Source organism: Odocoileus virginianus, chromosome 6 (genome assembly GCF_023699985.2).
Source record: "Odocoileus virginianus isolate 20LAN1187 ecotype Illinois chromosome 6, Ovbor_1.2, whole genome shotgun sequence".
Classification (NCBI taxonomy): Eukaryota; Metazoa; Chordata; class Mammalia; order Artiodactyla; family Cervidae; genus Odocoileus; species Odocoileus virginianus.
In genome coordinates, this window is record NC_069679.1 from 53,487,661 (window position 1) to 53,493,910 (window position 6,250).

At 43.9% G+C, this 6,250-nt stretch overlaps 1 pseudogene; it reads right to left on the reverse strand.

Annotated features, from left to right (window-relative positions):
• Nucleotides 1–2,182: 2,182 nt before the first annotated feature.
• On the reverse strand, nt 2,183–4,256 carry LOC110147498 (ATP synthase F(0) complex subunit C1, mitochondrial pseudogene; annotated as a pseudogene).
• Between the last annotated feature and the right edge of the window lie 1,994 nt (nt 4,257–6,250).

Sequence of the window (6,250 nt, forward strand, 5' to 3'; positions counted from 1 at the left end):
CACTTAAGCTTCAGTGAGTCAAAAGCACTTAAAACCCATTAACCTTCAGCTAGTCGTCCTTAGCCAGTCCAATCTCTACCAGGAACTGGCATATGTTCTTGCGCTGGTCACCCTGTAGCTGAATTACTTCTCCATATTCTGGATGCTGAATTACAGTACCATTGCAGGCAAATTTCTTCTTAAACGCCTTCACTAGTTTCTTTTTATTGTAATCATCAGTGATCCCTTGGACAGTAGTAAGGGTCTTCCTGCCATTTCTCTGTTGAATTCTTATATGGATATAATCCTCAGTGCCAGCAGGAAGCAGATCATCACCCTTACTTGCATCAGCAAAGGGGTCTAGGAAGAAAGGTCAAGCTCGTTTAGTGATGCTGCGCTCAGATGCCACTGCCACCCTTCCACTGGATCTCTTCTGCGTGCAGAAACTGATACTGAAATTGTCAGGGCTTGGTCGGATCAGACATGTTCTTTGTTGGCTCTCCTCGAACAGGTCAGTCCAGGACAGCCAGCTTTCCCAGCCTGGGAGAAAGCCTGGGCTTCTTGCCCCAGGCCCGCCCTCAGAAGCTGATCACGTGTTGGGGAGCCAGGGCTATTGCCATGTTTTAAGGACATCAGAATAGCAAAAGTCTAACCATGAGGGCTTATTTTTAGTAGAAGCAGAATGAGCTTTGTCTCCGTGTACTATAATCTTAAATAATGTTTATTTACTTTACTAAAGTAACAAAAGATTTTAAAAACAAATATAAATCACTTAAAGGCAAGGAAATTCATAATCTGTTATTGAAAGCTGCATTCTAAGAAAATTTTGTTGTCTTAACATAGAGTGTAGACTAAATTCCAGTCTGGTGGTACCAGCTTATCAGATAACAAACAAAATTTGTTTATCGGTTAATCTTAGAAGTCTTTTCCATAAATCTTAAAGTAGCAGTATTCTTGCAAAGGCATCAGAGTGAAACCATAGAAGGCATGTTTAAAATCTGATTAAATTGCAATTGACAAAGTAGCCTGGTCATTGCTGTGATATGTAACACTTTAATATGATAACTAGAATTATAACTGACAACATTTTACCAGGACATATCAGATTTTCATGAATTTCACATAATTTCTAGGATATCTATATTAGTAACATCAACCATACAATATAACCTGAGAAGATTCATCATTCCTCCAACAATACTTCCCATGTAATCTAACATGTCAAATGAACTCAAATAGTTTAATATTTCTCTTTGGGATGTTTCAGGGGCCCTCTGAAGCATCCCAAAGTTAGCTAGAAGTCAAATGATTTAGGAAGTGTTTTCAATAAATATCAAAAGGGTTTATAACACTCAATCAGATAGGATCATATAAGTCACTGTGAAACAATAGTTATTCACTTGGCCAAAGTTAACAAAAGATTTCAAAGGTAAATATAGAACAGATCTCTTCAGAAGTAAAGAAACTTAAAACCCATTATCAAAGGCAGTTCAACATCTCAAGAAAACTTGTATTTATGCACAAAACTCTTCTCTTGGGGTGCACTTTCCATCAAACCTTCTTATCAATTTCTGTACCCATTACTTTGTTCTCCCATCCTGAAACAGCCACCTGTAAGTCAGACCTACTTCCTTTTCCCTTCATAAAATGTAATTTCATTCCTCATACCTTCTTTACTGAAAACACACATCATACTTTCCTTAAGCAACCAAGAACTGACCTTTATAATAGCATTCTATAGATTGGTGAACATAAATACCAGTGATAATTTCTAAAAAAAAAAAAAAAATCTAGAGAACATCTCAGGATGGCATCAACATTATTCATTAATAGTCCAAAATCTCTAGTTTCTCTGTAAGAGGAAGTTAGTGTTCAGTAATGAATGTTCCAGAATCTTATTTTATTTGGAAATGATCTAGCTATTCAATAAATCAGTCACTTAGTTTAGCACAACCCTAGAAATTATGGGGCTGTGAACAGTCGGACACGACTGAGCGACTTCACTTTTACTTTTCACTTTCATGCACTGGAGAAGGAAATGGCAACCCTCTCCAGTGTTCTTGCCTGGAGAATCCCAGGGACAGGGGAGCCTGGTGGGCTGCCGTCTATGGGGTCGCACAGAGTTGGACACGACTGAACATGACTTAGCAGCAGCAGCAGCAGCAGCAGAAATTCAGGTTACCAAAATCTAGAGGGACTGTTTTAGACAGACATTTCTAAAGTAAAATTATTCTTAACAGAGTTTATCTAAAAGCTCATATCTCATTTACATTTTTTTGAAGTTTCTTCACTTGAGGTACTTTCCTTGCTGACAAACTTGTAACAAATATAACAATATAACAATATTTAACTTATAATGAACCTAGGCACAGTGAAAATATTATGCTTATGTTAATGACTCTTAGACATATCTCTATTAGATTAGCAAACAAATATTAATACTAGATATTTAATATTGACTATTTCCCAGTTCAAGTGAATCTAATATTCATTTAGGTTAATTTCTCTTGTATTTAGAATTGTCTGATTTGTAAGCACTTACTTTTCTTTAGGCTAATTAAATTAGAACTTATTTACAACTTCAGCAATATTTTTTAAAAAGCCAAAGACATACACTAAGACATACATAAATCCAGACGACAGACAGAAATCTCATAGTTTTCCACTAGAGATTTAAAATGTTTCTTTGATGCCCCCCCCTTTTTTTGAAGTTCTAATTTGCCCAAGGCTGAGGTCTCAGGCAAAGTGGGCTACGTATTTCAAGGACATGGAAAGGGTTAACTTCAAGCTTTTCCCTAGGCAGGCCTTTTAGCAAGCTAGATTTTTGTTTGTTTGTTTGTTTAGAGAAACATTGTGTTTAATGGTAAAGGTTAGCACACTCCAGCATGGGGCATGGCCTGAAGCGGCAGGGGTGGGTAGGTAACTTCCACGGAGCCTCACATGGTGAAGAGGATGAGGAAGGCGGCCATCAAACAGAAGAGCCCCATGGCCTCAGACAGGGCAAAGCCCAGAATGGCATGGGAGAAGAGTTGCTGCTTCAGAGACGGGTTCCTGGCATAGCCAATGATCAAGCTGCCAAACGCTGTTCCAATACCGGCCCCTGAACCAGCCACACCAACTGTGGCAGCCCCAGCGCCAATAAACTCGGCTGCTGTGTCAATGTCCCGGGAGACAACACTGGTCTGGAATTCCCGCCGGGCCACCTGCAGTGGGCCACTGCTGTAGGAAGGCTGTACGGATGGGATCTCTGGCCTACTCAGGAAGGAGGCAGACACAGGCCTGATCAGACCCCTGGTACAAGAGTGGATCAGAGCAGGAGACATGAGTAGTGCCCCGATGGTCTGCATTTTTTTTTTCAGTCTGTATTCCCACTGCCCTCCTGCCCCTGCTCATCAAACCACAGCACTCGCCCGGCTCAAGGTGACTGACTCACCACTAGTTGTTTTTAATTGCATATGAAAAAAGAACCGGTTTTGCAGTTTCCAAGAGAAAAAAATTTCATTTTAACCAGTTTTCTCCGGAGTCTAAAGAATATCATGGCCATCCTGGGTCAAAAAGTCATCTTTCCTTTCTATAGTCATAGTTTTAGAGCTAAAATATAGACCAAATAGTGCTCAGATTGACTCTGATATCAGGGGTAGATCATCTGATAAAGATGTTGGATTGTCCCTCTGGTGGAAAGTGAAGTCTTTGTCCCATCAGACGAATCTGAAGGGTTAAGGGAATTTGCAGGAGTCGGGGAAGAAGCTTGGTCCTTCCCCACCCTGAGAAACAGCAGTAGTTAGAAGGGAATTCTTTAGCATGTTCAGGAGTGGGGGAAACTTGGTTCCCTCTCCACCTGAGAGATAAGCATAGTTAGAAGGGGATTCTTTAGAGTATTAGGAAAGTTTTTGATCCTTCAGGCTTTTGAATATAGGAGAAAGATCTGAGCCAAAGGGAGCCTCAGAATTCTTTCCTAGAAGTCATGTGGATATGAAAGGTCAAGTCGGGGTCATCAAGGAAATCTGATGGAGAGAGACAGAGGGGGACAGGAGATAGGGAAGCAACAGAAAGACACATGTGGCCTGAGTCCCTCAAATCCGGATTCTGACTGAGGGCCATGAAGGACTCAACATAAGGAAATTCTGAGTCTTTTCCCTGCTTTTGGCAAAAGCTTTTTTTTGGGGGGGGTGGTTCCCCAATTTGAATTGGGACCAGGCCTTCTGCAGGGTCAAAATGTTCCAGCTTCTGATAATATAGCCAAGGGGTGAGAATAAGAGAGGCTCCCGGGACGTACCGGAACCCACTCAGCCTACCTGCCGCAGAATGGGGGTACTGGGAGTCACCTGCTGACAGAGAAGCGTCCCTTTTGCCCCAGTGATCTCTCTGTGTGGCTAACGGCACAAAAAGGGTCCACCGTCCCAACAGTCACAGCCGACAGTGAGAGGTGACGCTGAGAACCGTGCGGTCACATGACCCGGGTAAGAACGACAGAGCTGAGATGCCACGTGACCCGGGAACAGAAAGACCAGATTCCTGGGAGCAACCGGGTGACTCACCGTTTGGCGATTCCCTGAAACGAGGAAGGCACTCTTGGGATGGCTCAGAGGCAATGCCTAGGCTCTTGTAAATCAATCCGGATAAGAAGGGAAAGACGTGAAAGTGACAGGGAAGAAGGCTGAGGAATCCGCCTTACAATCCTATCCGGGAGGCGGTGGTCAGGGGACAATGGTCTCTGCTTTGCTTCAACTACATTGTGCCTGACCCGGTGCACGGAAGTTGTCCTGCTGGGGGCAATGCCCCTGTGGCCTGATCCGTTCTGTGTCCCCCTTATCCTCACACGGGAGTCTTCATGTGGCAGGAGCCCTAACGGCTTTTAAGCGCCTGACCCATGCCCACACAATATTGGGTGGCCTAGTCAGTTGGAAAGAAGACAAAGGAGAGACCCTCACCCGTTCTGGAGGCTGCTACTGGGGCGCAGTGAGCAGTGGGGCCTTTGGAACACACCCGAGGGTAACCCTGGCCACAGTTCCTCAGTCGCTTCCATAGCACTTGCCTGTTCGCAGAGTGTCCCTATGAAAAAGAAGTGAGGAGGAGGGGGAAGAGACGCCAAGTTCCCCGTACAGGCCACCAGAAATGTCGTGGTCCAGGCGCGGGTTGGAAAAGAATTTCCAGACATGAGATAGAATGAGAGGGAAATAAAGTTTATTAGAGTAGGAGACGTTGTTAGAACAGTGGGCCAGCTCAAGAGAGAATCCATGTTGAATGGGGGGTCCTTTTTATACCCAGGGTACAAGGGGTGGGATAGGGGTCTTGTGGGTCATTTCCTGATTGGATGAGGCACTATACTGGGTGGGGAGAAGAGTAAGGCAAATACCTCCTCCCTGTGGGGTAGGAGGGGAGACAGGTTATACAGTTCCATCCATTAATTAGGGGAGGGAAGGACGATAAGGGTCTGGTTTTTCCATTCCTGCATTCCAAGACCCTCCTTAGTTATCTGCTCTTTCCTTCTTGAGTCACCACATGTCCGTGTATGAAAACTGTAACACCCCCCCCCCCCCCTCCTTTGTTCTGGAGCTCAGAGCTTGGAGTGTTAACTCCTCTGGGCCCGCTGGCGTAATAAACCTGAGTTCTCCAACCCTCCCAGTGTGGTGCTTTGTTTCTCGAGTACTGGTTTCTGCAACACTTGTACCCCTTATACAAACACAACTTTGGAAATCAACTCTATTACAATATAAGATCAAAAGGAAATTGCATAGAAAAAAAAAAGAAAAAAGGGGGCATGAAAAAATGCTGCCACCTTGTGGCCGTTTTCCATAACAACAACGTCGAAATCTGCCGATCTGAACTGAGCTGTGCTGATGGACCCTTAATATTCAGAAGGTCCGTGGGGTTATGAGTAAACAACACCTGCCTTCAAGGAATGTTCTAGGAGTGTTCATCAAAACACAGGGCAGACGTTCAAGAGTCAATTGCAAAATGTTTCACTCACACTCATTAAAAAAAAAAATCACAGGAAATGATGTCAACCTTGCTAAATACTAGAGAAATCCAAATCAAAACTACAATGAGGTATCACCTCACACCGGTCAGAATGGCCATTGTCAAACATACAAAGAACCAGGGCTGGAGAAGGTGTGGAGAAATGAAAACCCCCCTCCATCGATGCTGGAAAGTCGATTGGGAACAGCCACCATGGAGACAGTATGTGTGCGTGCTGTCACGTCAGTCGTGTCTGACTTTTCTCGACCCTGTGGACTGTAACCTGCCAGGCTCCTCTGTCCACGGGATT